Genomic DNA, 15,916 nt, shown 5'->3' on the forward strand with positions numbered 1-15,916 from the left:
TTATATATATAAATGAAAAACAAAGATGTAACACATAAACAAAATGCAACCACTGAATTACAGGCTCCTGAATATGTTTAATCTAAATTCAAAAAGTGAGAAGTCCATCAATCCTGATAAAAATAAACACCCACCTATATCAACTAACGAACAGATATTTTTTTAAGATCTTTCAAAGGAAAACCACTTAAAATGACAACAAGTGCAGTATCCTAATTGAACCCCATAAGTTTCAAGTTTTAAGTGTTTATGTGTTTATTGATTACGATTTGTATCTGTGAACTTCATATGTATCTTGATAATTTATTTAATTATGTGTAGGACTTTATTAAGTAGTTGTGTCGTTGTTGTTTTTTTAAACATTTTAAAAAATTGAAAACAACACGTTAAATAATTTCTTGCGTCCGAAGCGCTTTTCTGGATTTAGCTTCAATGTCAGTTTGTGTAAGTATACATGTACATAGTATTTGATTGGCTTGACTTCAAATTAATTGTCAATTTTATGTACATTACAGTCTGTGAACTTTTATGATAAGCTTTCGTTGATGATTAAGAAATAATTCCTTCATGTCATGCACTAAGCTAATTTTAACATGGGTAGGCATTATATTTGTCGATATTTTTCAGTGGGCTTTAGCGAGGTGTAAAATATGGTCAAATATAATGCCTACCCATGTTAAAATGGGCATAGAGCATGACATGAACGAATTATTTTCATTTACAGTATTTTTATAGGTCGAAGCGTCGGAAAATACCCTATAAATGTTAAATTGTTATCGCTTCCTCCCGGCGGAATATGTACATTTCATTTTCATATTTAATTAGTTTAAAAAAACTAATAGCAGGGTGAATATATGGTGTTTTTTTTTTATTTACAATGTATAACAAAGTTTATGTTAGCAGCTGAAATGTGCATAATCTATTAAAATAACAATGTAAATGACAAGAATGTAAGTGTGTTCGCATGTGTCAAACATATTTTGTGCTAATTGAAACACGGCTTTGTTTACAAAGCGTAATAAGGACGTCATATTAGAACTAACATTCGGTTCTCGGCGCTCAGGTTTACCGACTGTGACCTCTATAATCATTGAATGCAGAAACACGGATGTAGAGGTGAGCTGACTGAGCGATGATTATGTTTTTTTGTTTTATATCTTTCATGTGTTTCCACTTTTCACTAACTTTGCCATAAAAGTGGTTAAATGATGTGGTTTATATGAAAAATTTCCTATGTCTTCCTTACAGGTTTGCTGACTTTTTCATCGATCAAGTTTGTTTTCTGACTTTAACCGTGGGATGGCCAAATTCCTAACGATGTTTAAATCATTGAATATGGTAAAAAGATTCGGTAAATGAAATACTTGATGACAATAATTCAATATCAGTACATTTTATGTGAAATGTGGATAAAATAGAGGATTTTCTTTTAAAGATCTTTGAAAACGTGTTTTAAGATGAAAATAGATTTTCAGTTATGTAAAACATAACGATTTTTTTTAAATTTGAACATGTTGAAACATCATATAACTTGGATATTCTAATAGTACACAATCGAAAGAGTGAAAAATAAAATCGGCGATTTGACTTATTCTTTACAAACATTTTTTTGACGATTTTGCTCTTGAGGCATCCTATGGTGAATATATAAACTCAGTAAATATGTTTAACTTTCAGAACATATCATTTTGAAATTCTTTTCCAAACTTGAATATTATCTGAAGTCATTAACATGGGGTTTGACCCTTTCGCTAGTTGGCGACGTCAAAGGTGTTTTAAAACGAAACCCCCTGTGGTGGCAGTAAATATAATGGTCATCATTATAATTATTCATCACATTTTTAATCACTATAAATGAAGTAGTTTGCTTATGTTTTAAAGTTACAATATCATATGCATATGTTATCACATTAGAATATGGAATCCACAAAGAGAGAACAAGAAACGTGTCTGACGACTGACAAAGGATCGATACCAACAGAACAATCAAATAGGTTACGACTACAACATCTAATAGAGAGTGTAGCTACCCCGGCTGTTAGAGTGGAATTCGACAAACAATTTCACCCAGATGTGCTTCAGAGGACTATACGCCAAGGAAAAATCCTACATAATAAAAACATAACGAAGGAACAGTATGAATTGTTAGAACCAAAATCAGGTAAATATATGTATTTCAGAACGTATGAGAAAATGGTTCATGTGGTCACCATTACGAATTCATTGCTCGATACGGGGTGTCCATGTTCAATCAAACTAGCGACATGTTTTGGCTGTTTTATATATTAGATATAAGAATAGTCTGTGATTTTGACGTTGTGTTTCAAATTTTGACATTTTGACTGAATAATGATTTGCATAATGAGTGATGCAGGCGTAGCAGCAGACATTATTTCTGTTCACGCACCACGTCATTCCAATAGCACGGACGATCCTACCACTCCCTAGTAATTCTATTTGCAATTTTATGGCAAACATTGAAAAGGATAATTTACAAAACATGTCATGACATTATCATGCTGACAAAAAAAAATTAGAACAATACTGTATCTATTTCATGCTACGTCCAAAGCGCCTTTCTAGATGTTCCTACATCTAAAACATCCAATATCCAGATTACTAGTATTTAATCAATTTTGTTTGTTCCAAACCTATGCCATAAAAAAAATCCGAAAACTCCGGACATGTATATCTTAATGATATTTATGATTATAAATTTGAGAATTGAAATTGGGATGTGTCAAAGAGACAATAACTCGACAAAAGACCAGAAAACAGCCGAAGCTTACCAACGGGTCTTTTACACAGAGAGAAAATCCCGCACCAGAGGCGGTATACAGCTGGTCCCTAAAAAATGTGTACTAGTTCAGTAAAAATGGACGTCATACTAAACTCCAAAACAGAGGCTCCTGACTTGAGACAGGCGCAAAAATGCGGCTGAGTTAAACATGACTTGTGCGATTGCAATCCTCCCATTTTACCTCTTTACCTGAGCATGTACCAATCGAGAAGAAGTTGAACTGGACTGACATTATGAGTCAAAACAATCAGGTCTCTGATGAAACGTCGATTTCGTGAGTTGAAAAATTGTGTGAATGATCGACCAACGTCCATTTTCAGAGAAAAAGAAGCTGTGACGTGTCTATCATCACTTCACGATAAACGTGTTAATGCTCCTACAAACAAAGCTTTAAATAAAAATTTTTTGTATGCAAATTATAATTATAACTATTATTGTATTGTAAATGAATAAGGAAATAATGAGAACGGATGTAATCCACATACAAAAACATATCATTTGACGAATCATAAGTCCTGCATATTAATAAATAATACAATGAACAGCATATCTGAGGACGTACCTGGTTTGTATTGGATACCAAATCGTAACAAAATTCCGTGCAAAACACGGTACATTGCCTGCTCATCTGTATTGTCCACAAATGAATTGTCCTTAAGACTAACAAAATATCTGGCTCTATGAAAAGAGGATCTTCGGAAATACTGTGCAACTGTTCTCTTGCGTAGTGGTATTAACAATACCATTGCATATGTTGATTCAATTTAAAATTCACTAGGTTACTATGTTGATTGCATCTATCTCATTGATTGAAATAAAGGATTCCATAGATACATTTAAGTTTGCCCCATACCTTGACTTGCATCCCGAAATAGATTAGGATCGGTTGAGAACAAAACCTTACGACAAAAGAGATGACTTCAGCTTTCAAATTGTTATTTTTCCATTTCTAAATAGTTACATCCCAGCAGTGCATGCACTACGAGTACATCTCTCCCAGTTTATAGAATATTCAATAGCTTGTATTTCCTAGCATGATTTCCACGATTAAGGGTTGCTGCTTACAAGGAAGCTCTTTAACCAACGTTTCAAGTAATGAAGATGAAATCATCCCTTCAAACAAATTACGGACGCCATCACGATTTCTTTGACGGGTTTGGAATATCTGTTGCTTCTATGACAATGGATATGTTCCAATCGTCGTAATCCCAATCCGTCATTTTATCTTCGATGGTGACCCACAGACTCAGATTAATTACCAGGTGCGTACTTACACAATCTACACTACGGGTGCCAGGTATTGAAAATAACGATATGCTTGTCGTTCACTCCTGATATCAAACACGGATTTTGGTTGGTTTAGTGTTGCGCAGTCTTTAGTGTGTTATATGTTGTGTTTTATATACTGTTTATCTTCTGTTCGTTTTTCCTTTTTTTCCATTTAATTGTAGGAACTGTAATTTTTGTTGCTTCTCTTGACCTTGATTTGAATACCCCAGAACTGGCTTGTGACGAAGGTTGGAGATTTTTTAAATAGTTTTTTATCTTTAGGACAAGAATTGTGGTTGAAAATACATTTCGAAAACAGTAACATATCAAAAGTACCTAGCTCCGAGGAATTAAATTAAATAGCAAAATCAAAAGCTGAAACACATCGATCGAGATATCAAATTACTGTAATCTTCATAAATATATGTGGAATGTTTTCTGTTTTATTTAATGTGAAATACTTTTAGGCCAAAATACTGACATCTAGGGAGTTATGGCTATCGTTCCAATAGAGGAAAAAAACTCTTTAACTATACATTAAATGCATTGTTTTTCATTGTAGGTAATGTATCGTCAAGTACGTTTGATATTACCTTGATGATGGTTTTCTTTAGAAATATAGCAAAACTATCCATTGGAAAACAACTTCCTCTTGTGATTGACACAAGTACAGTGGCTGATCTAACAAGAATTGTTTTCTATAGAAATAAAAGTGCACATGATGCAATGGAGACAAATGAAATTCAAGACTTCGAAAAAGCCTACAACGAAATAAGCGAGGTATTAATGAATCTGGCTTACTTTTCATTTTGTTTTATAAAATTGTATCACGTTGCTATCAATCTTTTATATTCGAACACTTCCCGCTCTTAAGGTGAAACTATGTAAGGAATCAGAAATCTTATGTACAGTAGTTGTCGTTTGTTTATGCAGTTTATATATGTTTCTCGTTTCTCGTTTTTTTTTTATATAGTTTAAACCGTTGGTTTTTCTGTTTAAATGGTTTACATTTGTAATTTTGGGGCCCTTTATAGCTTGTTATTCGGTGTGAACCAAGACTCCGGGTTGAAGGCCGTTCTTAAACCTATAATGGTTTACTTTTATAAATTGTTATTTGGATGGAGAGTTGTCTCATTGGCACTCATACCACATCTTCCTATACCTAAATATTGCATCAATCTTCGTAATAATTTCATTTACGACGAGGGGGAGGTTTAACGACCTTGACTACCCTTGATTGTCTTTGTAGCTTTGAAATGTCATATGTATCGCTATGAAAGTACTCTGAGCTTACTTTAAAAGATCGGAGTATTATTGAATGTTTGAAAGTTTATCATCATTTATCTTCGTCTTGTCCTAGCGTTACCTCTTTAACAGAGTAGTAATTAAAAGGTAACGGATTTGCTTATACTGTTTTTTTTTCTTTCTTTTTTCTTCTTGTATTTACCTTGGGTTTTTTTAATGATAAAATCTATATATGAACGGTATTAAATCTTAAGATCATAGTTTAACCCCCCTACATATTATTGTGCCATTCCAAAGTCAATTATTACTAACTTTGAAAATGACTAAATGTTTTGGTCGTTTAAGGGGATAAACCTATGGTATGAGAGATAACTCTATCAAACGGATTAGAAATTGCTTGTGCGTTGTCACCTATCAGTAAGCAGAGAGAGTGACAAGGCATTTCTGTTGTTATTAGTTTGCATTAAATTGTTGCAGCAGCAATGTACCCCAACAATCTTTATATTAATTCAAATCAGTCACATTATCTATGTTCCTTTCGTTGGTCAGGAGTTCTTAGTACAGTGTTTGCCAACGGTTTCTCTCTGTCATATTTGTCTTACTTTATTGTTCTTTGATGAAACAGGTCGTTGGTTTGCTCGTCTAAATTGTTTCACACTTTGTTTTGACGGGGCGGTTCAGTACATCTGAATATTGGTACACGGTATGGGTTTTTCTAATTGTTGAAGGCAATACAATTGATCTGCAATTGTTTATTCCAATGTCATTTGGACTCTGGAAGATATTTATCTTATTGACAGTCATATTTTATATCCTTTCAATATCATATCATTAAGTCATGATAAATCAAGTGTTATATCTTACATTTGACCTCATAGATTTTATATAATGTTCTTTCAAATAACAGGCAGTTGTGAGACTTGGTGGTGAACAATTTAGAGAACAATGCCAGGAGCTCAGGTTCCAGCGTCTTGATGCAAACTTACCACCAGCTATTAAAGGTACGCTTTTTGTTGTCAAAATGATGTTTATTTGTTGAAGGTAACCTTCAATTAGTTGGTTGACAAAATAAACTTTCAGTCGACTTTAACATTTAACAGGACGACTATTCGACAAGCAATGATTGGACAACTGATTTGATTCAATGATTCAACGATGTGAGAGGGTCATTCTTTGTTTTTTGTATTATAGTAAAGTAAAAGTAATTTTCAACTTTTTTCTGAGTAGCATTTTGACTGAATATTTTATTATCAACTACAAATGTATGATATTTAAATATATGGTATATTTTATTAAACCGAGACAAAAGGTCACAAAGGAATATTCAAACTGATAAGTCGAAAAATAAACTAGTAGTGTCATGGCAAAGAACGACCAATCAAAACACTTGGAAGACTGAGCAAAGTGAACCCTACCAAAAACCGGGGTTGATCTCAGATATGTCAAGACAAGTCAAGACAAGTTTTATTAATACACTCAGACACAAATTGTGTGCAATAAGAGCAACATAATGTAGTTTACAAAATAATAAATTGGTGTCGGATGTGTACGCTAAATCTACCTCATTTTTTATACCCGTCGTTTAAAACAATTTATAAAAATGCTATGCGTTCAAACTGCTTTTCTGGATTTGCCTTCATCAGACACGCACACAGGTGTATTTATGAAAGTTAATTATGTAGAAGGACCGAACCAGTTAAACAATTAACCTAACATAATTGCGAAATACATCTTAATTCAAACTTTGCCTAAACTACGAAATTGACTTTTGGGCTAATGATACCATTTGGGACTGATTGTCCACCAGCAGCGGTATCGGCCCAGATTGTTAAATTGAATAGTACACTTTATAAATTATTAAAGTGAAAATTTAGATGAAACACTAGTTTACCAATTTGTGAATTAAGATGATGCAGTACAAGACAAAACACAATAAAATATGATTCTAGATAGCAACTATCTAAAGATTCCGAGAGTTACGAAAATGTGTGAAAAATTTGAAATAAATTGCCAAAACGTTGTTTTTTGTTGGTTTTAAGAGGTCACTGTCTTATTAATACATATTTCAAAATAATAATTATCGAGAAAAAATTAAGAAACTGTATTGCTACATTCGTACTTCACTTTCACTCGTATATTCTTAGATATTCAAGAACATATTATAGATGAATGGTCAAAAATCGATAACAAATTGATTGTAATGACATCAGCAATCGAAGCACTGAAAGAAAAAATTCAGGATGAAGATATTGTCACCGTTATTGGTTTTTCAGGTAGTGGAAAATCCACTGCTGTCCGAAATGTAGCTTTGCGTTTATCCCGAGAACTAAAATATCAAATATTAGCAGTGCATTCACCGAAAGATCTAATGACGTATTATATTAAAGGGAAAAGACAACTATTTGTTTTTGATGACGTCTGTGGCAAATATTCGTTAGACTTACAAAAACTTATGGAGTGGAAAGATTTATCAATGGATATACGACTGCTCTTCGGAGACGGGTTATTGAAATGCCTATTTACTTGTAGACCACATATATTTAATGACTCACAATTCAAAGGTGTTGATATCCTTTCTTCAATTGAACATGATATATTATCACCTCAATACAATTTGTCAAATAATGAAAGAATTTTGATTGCAAAATCCCATCTTTTCATTGACGAAGTAGAAACTATTAAACGTATGAGTGTGTTCAACAAATATGATTGCTTGCCACTTCTTTGTCAATTTTATTCGACAAACAGAAATAGCAATATTGTCAGTTTTTTTAACAATCCAACTCAAGTGATCGAAGATGATTTAATATCATTTAAACATGCCCCTGATCAAACAACATTTTCAGTATTATCGTTGTTTGTCATTTATAACAACAAAATTGATAGAAATGATATTAAAAACCGGCGTTTCAAAAAAATATTATCTGAAATCTCAGATAATGTTAGAACATCGTCTGCACTTTCACGAAAAGTTGTGACAGACAACCTAACAAAGTTATCGAATACATATGTTAGAATGATAAAAGACTCTTACAGCATAATACACGATAAATGGTTTGACACTTTGTATCTTTTTATGGAAAACACATGTTTGATATGATATTAAGACTTTGTCATCCCGATATCATACGCGATCGCTATCAATTTGAAATTAATCAAAGGTATCAAAGCAAAGAGTCACTAGTTATTTATGTTCCGATGGAAAAAGAAAAAGACTATATGATAAGATTATGCAAGGACATAAATGACGGATATGTTCAAAAAGTATTTACAAATAAACAACTGCAGTATTTAACATTCAGGCTGAAGTTTATAGAACAATTACGCTTGAAATCTAATTTGAAAAGAAATATACGTGTGTTTCAAGATATCTCGCCTTTACTGGTAGTGTCCCAACAAAACTATCTTGATATAATGGAGGCATTACTTGAAATTAAAGTTGATGTTAATGTCATGAATAAATTTGGAACAACTCCTTTGTTCATTGCATCTGAGAATGATCAAGTTGGAATGGTTAAATTATTGCTTACATATAAGTGTGATCCAAATCAACGCAGAGAGTTGAAAAATGGTGAAACGCCATTGCATGTAGCTTCTGGACTGGGCCATAAACAAGTTGTTAGGCTATTGATAAGACACAACGCAATCACAAATATATGTACAACAAATCAGGAGACTCCGTTATATTTCGCTTCAAGTAAAGGATTTATCGATATTGTAGAAATATTACTTGAGAACGGAAGTGACCCTAACATTTGTGGAAAACGCAACTCTCCCATTTTTATTGCATCACGACTCGGTCATATCGAAGTAGTTCGTTTGCTACTAGAAAGAAACAGTGACCCAAATTTACTTTCTGAAGATATAATGCATGATGGACAGTCGCCATTATGCATTGCCTCAAAGTATGGTCATACCGAAATAGTTCAGTTATTACTTGAACATCGAGCAGATTCAAATTTAAGAGCAAACAATGGCTTATTTCCTTTGTACATAGCTTCGCGAGATGGATTTACCAATATTGTTAAACTGTTACTTGATTTCAAAGCAAATCAGGATATGGTAGTGCATTTTAAAACAAACAAAAGACAGGCTATGCATTTTTCAAATTTGAGATCGAAAATCGACTCTCCGCTTTGTGTTGCTACCGAGAAGGGATTTGCAGATATTGTTATGTTATTACTCCAAAATAAATGTGACCCAAATTTATGTAGAAATGACTTGATGGACATACATCTATCACCATTATGTATAAGTGCAACATATGAATTGACAATTATTATGAAATTATTGCTTAAATATGGAGCCGATCCCAATTTTAGGATTCAAGGTCAGGATTATGAATTGCCGTTATTCATAGCCTCTGCGAATGGGAATGTTCAACTTGTTACATTATTACTTGCAAACAGTGCTAATCCTAATATATGTTCAAATAGTCTAGGTTCACAGGGTTTGTCACCATTGTATGTAGCTTGTGAAAAGGGTCATGTCGATATTGTGCAAGATTTACTAAAACATAAAGCCGCTCAAAATATATATACGAAGGAGAGAAAATCGCCATTACAAATCGCTAAATTGAAAGGTCACAAGCACATTGTATGTCTGCTGCAGCAATCCAACAATGAAAGGCATTGATCAAGAGGTATATTATAACAACCGTTGATTGAGCAAAAGAAGATGACAATGTGAGAGAGAGTCAAGTGCATTGATCTTTTAATAAAATGAATGTAATGAATATCTTATAATAATACGCTTTATACACGTATTCGCAAGCCCCTATATATATTGCTAGTCAAACAGATGCCTTGGAAATATAAAGTTAATAGTAAGGTCTATGCGTGGTTAAAAAGCAGATGATGTTATATTTCTATTGTAAAGGGGGAAAGGGATACAGTGTTTAAGCAATGAGATTCTGCAGTGTTTTGCACATCTCCATAAAAACGCAAATTAAATGAAAACCGAACTACAAGGAAAATTCAAACTGGAAAGTCCTATATTAATTGGCAAAACCAATTACTTTAACACACCAAATGAATGGAAAACAACTGTCACATTCTTCCCTTTACACAGGCACTTATAGCCACGTAGATTAAAATATAAAGAGTTGTCAGAGGGAAGAACTATGGTGACCTCATTCCTGGATTTTTCCCGTTGCGACAATAAATCAAATGCTCAAGTAAGGCGTCATTTTTACTGTGCAGGATGAGTAAATCAACTCTCTCTATGGTCCATATAGATGGCCTGTTAAATGGCAAAACTTTTTTCTATACCTTCATAGCCCAGTGGCAGTCTAAATTTCCTGCAAATCATTCCGTTCGATCGCCATCACATACATAAACTTATTCTTTGTCAGTTTATATATGGTTGATTTTTTTTCTCGTCCCGAACATGCATGAAATATTTTCCCTGGACATACTGCAGGCAATCTACAATCAACCAATCAAATATATTAAAAGTTAAAGCAGTATTTACATCAATTGTTATTTCCATCAAAGTTATCTAACATTTTGATTTGTCCTGTAGTTGTTAAAACGTTTGTATTGATTTTTCACGCTTTGAAGTGATTGTCTAGCTTAATTATGACAGTAAATGATTATTTTTTTGTACATGTAAATGATTTATTATATTAATATAACTATATGGCTTTTGTTCTTCATTTACCAGTTGTGGCGTCAATTTGCAAAAAATTCTGCTAAAACCAGTTCTAGTGAGGTGAAAGTGCTTGTTCTGCGTTGAAGGCCTCACTACGTTTGTCGCATTAAGTTAACAAATAAAAAGCGATTTCCTTTGTTATTAATAGACACCACATATCCTTTCTTTTCTTAATGATGTTTCAATTTTTATCAAGATTTTAAGGTTTAAGGAATATGAGTGTGAGGAGTAGGGCACTGTGTGTGTTCTATGGATAAAATAAACTCGAACTATAATACGAGACCTTAACAGATGAAAATAACGCACAAATGAACATGTTAATATGGGGACGAAGTCCCCTATTACAGTAGAAAATTCAAAAAACAAAATTTCCCGAATTGTTCATTGTGCTAATGAAATCAAAATAGTTTAAAATATTTTTTGTCGCGTTTTTGAATTTCCGGATCTGCGCAGAAATCTACTTCCGTTTCCGATCCTGTTTGCATGAGACTTTGAATAAAATGTATATTTATTAGTCTAAGAAAGGAACCCAATACTTATTCATTTTTTAAAATTATTTAAAAAAAAAATTACCTGATGACAGCGTTTCTTTGTTTAAATTGAATATGACGTCATAACTTTAATAACGTCACAACTAAAATCCCTAACAACAGAAGCAACTTCGGAAACGATACGGTATTTCCGTTTCTTTTTTTAACAAATATTTCAGTTACAAAAAAAATAATTCTTACAGACTTCGTCGCCATTCACAGGTAATGCCTGCCTCATATTATATAGAATAAAAATGTTTGCAAACTAAATGTTTAACTCAAGTTTTAGCAATATGAACTCTCCTAAATACAGTGATACAGAGATGCTTCTGAATGGTTTCAGAACTTCGTTAACACGATCGATATAATTAAATGATAAAAAGAGATATCATTCCACAAAGACAAAAAAGGATAGCACAACAGGTCAACGTACAGCCTTCAACAATTCACAAAACTCACACCATCCAGTAAGATATAAAAAGAATATAAAACATGTAAAAGAGAAAACGAACGACCTGATTGTGCATCTCAAAACTAATTATTACTGACGAAAACCAACGGCTACAACAGTATTATATTGGATTAAACAAGTTAGCTTTCTCGCAACCATCGCTTCCAACCTAGACAAGTGGTGTAATCATGGTGACAGAACAAAATAACCACAAATCAGTTCGAAAATCGAAGTTTTCTTTTAAATACATATTTGATAGATTGATTCATTAAATAATTGATGTTTGCTTCACTCTGCATTTGAGTTTTAAATTGGCTTTCTCACCAATATTCGGCAATTCAGAAAAATATAAGATCAACAACTGTGATTTATTTACAGAAGGTAAAACGTGGGTATAAAATATCCACAAAAGAGGGACGAAATATACCAGAAGGACAGTCATACTCATAAATCGAAAATAAACTGACAACGCCATGGCTGAAAATAAAAAAAGACAAACAGACAAACAATAGTACTCATGACACAACATAGAAAACTAAAAAATAATCAACACGAACCTTACCAAAACTAGGGGTGCTCCGGAAGGGTAAGCAGATCCTGCTCCACATGTGGCACCCGTCGTGTTGCTTATGTGATAACAAATCCGGTAAATAGTCGTTACGGTAGGTCACATTCATGAACGGGAAGTTGTAGTTACGACGTAAGGAACATATCCAATATCATTTGTATAACGGTTATTTCATAACGGTCAACCAACTCGTGAAGGCGTCCGCAAAATTTACGTAGGGATCATTTCAACTTCACCATTTGGAACTCTTGATTTAATAGATTCCTTGAGAGCAAAAACCCTCTATCAAGAAAATTATGATAGGAAATGCAAGCACGGGAATATCGTATCAATTGGGAGATATATACACCGTATGCAGGTGCTGCTGGAATGTTGCTACTTAGAAATGGAAAATTCACAATTGGAAAGCTGAAATTATCTCTTTTGTCGTAAAGTTTTGTTTTCAACCGACCCTCAACAGTTTAACAATGAGGCAATATTTACAAATGATTGATGTCGGAAGGAATGGTTCAATATCACAGAGCAATTATACATTCGTAAATGAATGTGAAAAATGATACATATAATATGTCAATGAATATTTATAAATAATACTTAAATGTGCACATATTTATCATAAAATAGTGTAACAAGCAATTATAGTATACTTCACAGAAGCAAAACAATTGCATGTTCTATTACGATTATCCATAAAAGGTTTATAATAATTGTTTCACTATTTAATGGTTTTGATTTATGACAATGTTGATATTGTAAGCGCGACAACTGCGATTCTACCAAATGCAAACCGCCTTTTGATCATTTGACTTCTGTTTGACAATCCGTATTCGGTGGTCAATGTCTTCGTTGTAAATTTACCGGAAGAGCTTTATGGTGTGACGTGTACAAATCGATGTGATAAAGAAAATGATTTTAGTTTTGACATGAATATAAAAAGGATGTGGTATTATTGGCAATTAGTATAAAAAAGAAGATGTGGTATGATTCCCAATGAGACAACTATCCACAAAAGACCAAAATGACACAGACATTAAAAACTATAGGTCACCGTACGGCCTTCAACAATGAGCAAAGCCCATACCGTATAGTCAGCTATAAAAGGCCCCGATAAGACAATGTAAAACAATTCAAACGAGGAAACTAACGGCCTCATTTATATAAAAAAATGAACGAAAAACAAATATGTAACACACATAAACAAACGACAACCACTGAATTACAGGCTCCTGACTTGGGACAGGCACAAACATAAATAATGTGGCGGGGTTAAACATGTTAGCGGGATCCCAACCCTCCCCCTAACCTGGGACAGTGGTATAACAGTACAACATAAGAACGAACTATAAAAATCAGTTGAAAAAGGCTTAACTCATCAGATGGACAAAAATACAAGTGGACGTGGCCCGGTACTTATACATCCCGACACAAAAATACACAATGAACAGATCTGAGAGTACTCGCAGTTATCTGACAGCTAGTTCAAAGCCACTAACAACTATTAAAAAAATCATGCATCTAAGACTTAACTATCAATCAGTACACATCCAAAATCCAATGGATTTAGTGTAAAGACGTCATAAACAGCTAGAGAAAAACATGACCTTGTGCAATGCCAAGTTACAGGTATGAACAGATTGTAGATCCATGAATATGTATATGCATATAACATACTAGTAATATTTAGTTAGCTTTTAATTTACTGATAACAAAATCAATATTTATACCAATAAAAACAATATTCAATGATCTTATTACAGTGTTGAATAGGTAACCTTTTAGAATAAGTTTATTTAAAGGAGCGACAAGTTTACATGGATCATTTCTAAATTTCCGGGCACGGTTAACAACATTTCCGTAAAAATGAGGATGTGCTATCCCGTTTGAAATAAGTTTTCTACAGGTACATGTACAACCAAACTTCAAAACCAAATCTTCATATCTATGGAAAAATTTAGTTAAGGTTTTTAGTAATTTATGGTAACGATATCCCTGGTTTAATAATTTACCAGTAATAATAGGTTGCGTTCGTTAAAATCAATAACGTCACAACAGACACGGGCATAGCGAACAAGTTGTGAAATATAAACACCGTAAGATGGTGCCAAAGGAACATCACCATCTAAAAAATGAAAATTAACAATAGGGAACGACAAATCGTCTCTTTTGTCGTAAATTTTAGTGTGGAGTTTCCCCGTTTAAAACCGAAATATCTAAATCCAGGAAAGGATAGTTATTACCGAATAAATTTGATTTATTCAAAGTAAGGTCCTTGGGGTTAATTTCAGCAGTATATTGAGAAAATTCTTGATTATTTAACGAAAAAATATCATCAAGATAACGGTAAGTGTTGTTGAATTTATCAATTAAATGCAATTTCGACGGGTCTTTAGTGAGTTTAGTCATGAACTATGATTCGTAACAGTACAAAAACAAGTCTGCTATTAAAGGGGCACAATTAGTGTCCATGGGGATACCTACAACCTGTCGATAAACTTTGTTGCCGAAACGTACATAAATATTATCAAGGAGAAAATTAACAGCTTCAATCATCTCATCACACCTCCAGTAAGAATATCTAGCATATTTACCTTTCTCATTAGAGAAGAAGGCTTTAAATGAGTTACAGCAAATATATCTACATTCAGCTTTACCGTACGACACATCATCACACGAGACCAAATAACTCAGAAATGAAAAGACATAAGTCACCGTACAGACTTCAACAATGAGCAAAAGCTGTTGTGTCATAAAAGAACTAATTCTGAAATGACATTGGAAAATATCTTGAATAAATCGGACAAAAGAATATTGATTGATAATTTGTTGATTTCATGTACGCGGTAAGCCAATTGCATGACTTTTCAGGAAGATGCCTTCCTGGCGTTTGTAAATGATATTTCACTTTTAAAGTTAGTGAAATGGTTATCATGTTGTTATACAACTCGGTCCTCTTTTTAAAAGATTAAGATATATTAAGAAAGTATAATGTAAAGTAAGCGGCATATAATCGAATCAACAAACTAAATAGTTTTATTTGATATGGCTACTTTTGAAAACGTTTGATATCATTCTGAGCGAAAATTATCAAGCGATTAAGGTGGTACCCAACACTTTCATCAAAATTAATTTGGCTCGTTTAATTTTCATAAAATTTTGACAAAGTATCTACTTTGACCCTTTAACAAAAATATAAAAATTTCTAAAATTTTGAACCAACCATTTTATCAGAAAAATTACTCTGGTTATATAGCAGTTTGACAAACACCAATATTGATCACTGTGAAGCTTAATATTCCCTTTACAACACAACGTAATTAAAACGTTTAGCTGACTTTACAGAGTTATCTCCCTGTAGTGTTAGGTACCACCTTAACAATATTCTAGAAACAGAAACTTTATAG

The 15,916-nt window shown here is 33.1% G+C and overlaps 1 long non-coding RNA gene across 1 annotated transcript; it reads left to right on the forward strand.

Annotated features, from left to right (window-relative positions):
• Positions 1-318: 318 nt before the first annotated feature.
• LOC143076698 (uncharacterized) lies at positions 319-9,502 on the forward strand. The gene is made up of 5 exons (XR_012978757.1): positions 319-444; positions 1,915-2,161; positions 4,632-4,849; positions 6,222-6,315; positions 7,459-9,502. It is a non-coding gene; the product is annotated as an uncharacterized LOC143076698 (long non-coding RNA).
• The last annotated feature ends 6,414 nt before the right edge of the window (positions 9,503-15,916 follow it).

Source organism: Mytilus galloprovincialis, chromosome 5, assembly GCF_965363235.1.
Source record: "Mytilus galloprovincialis chromosome 5, xbMytGall1.hap1.1, whole genome shotgun sequence".
NCBI lineage: Eukaryota > Metazoa > Mollusca > Bivalvia > Mytilida > Mytilidae > Mytilus > Mytilus galloprovincialis.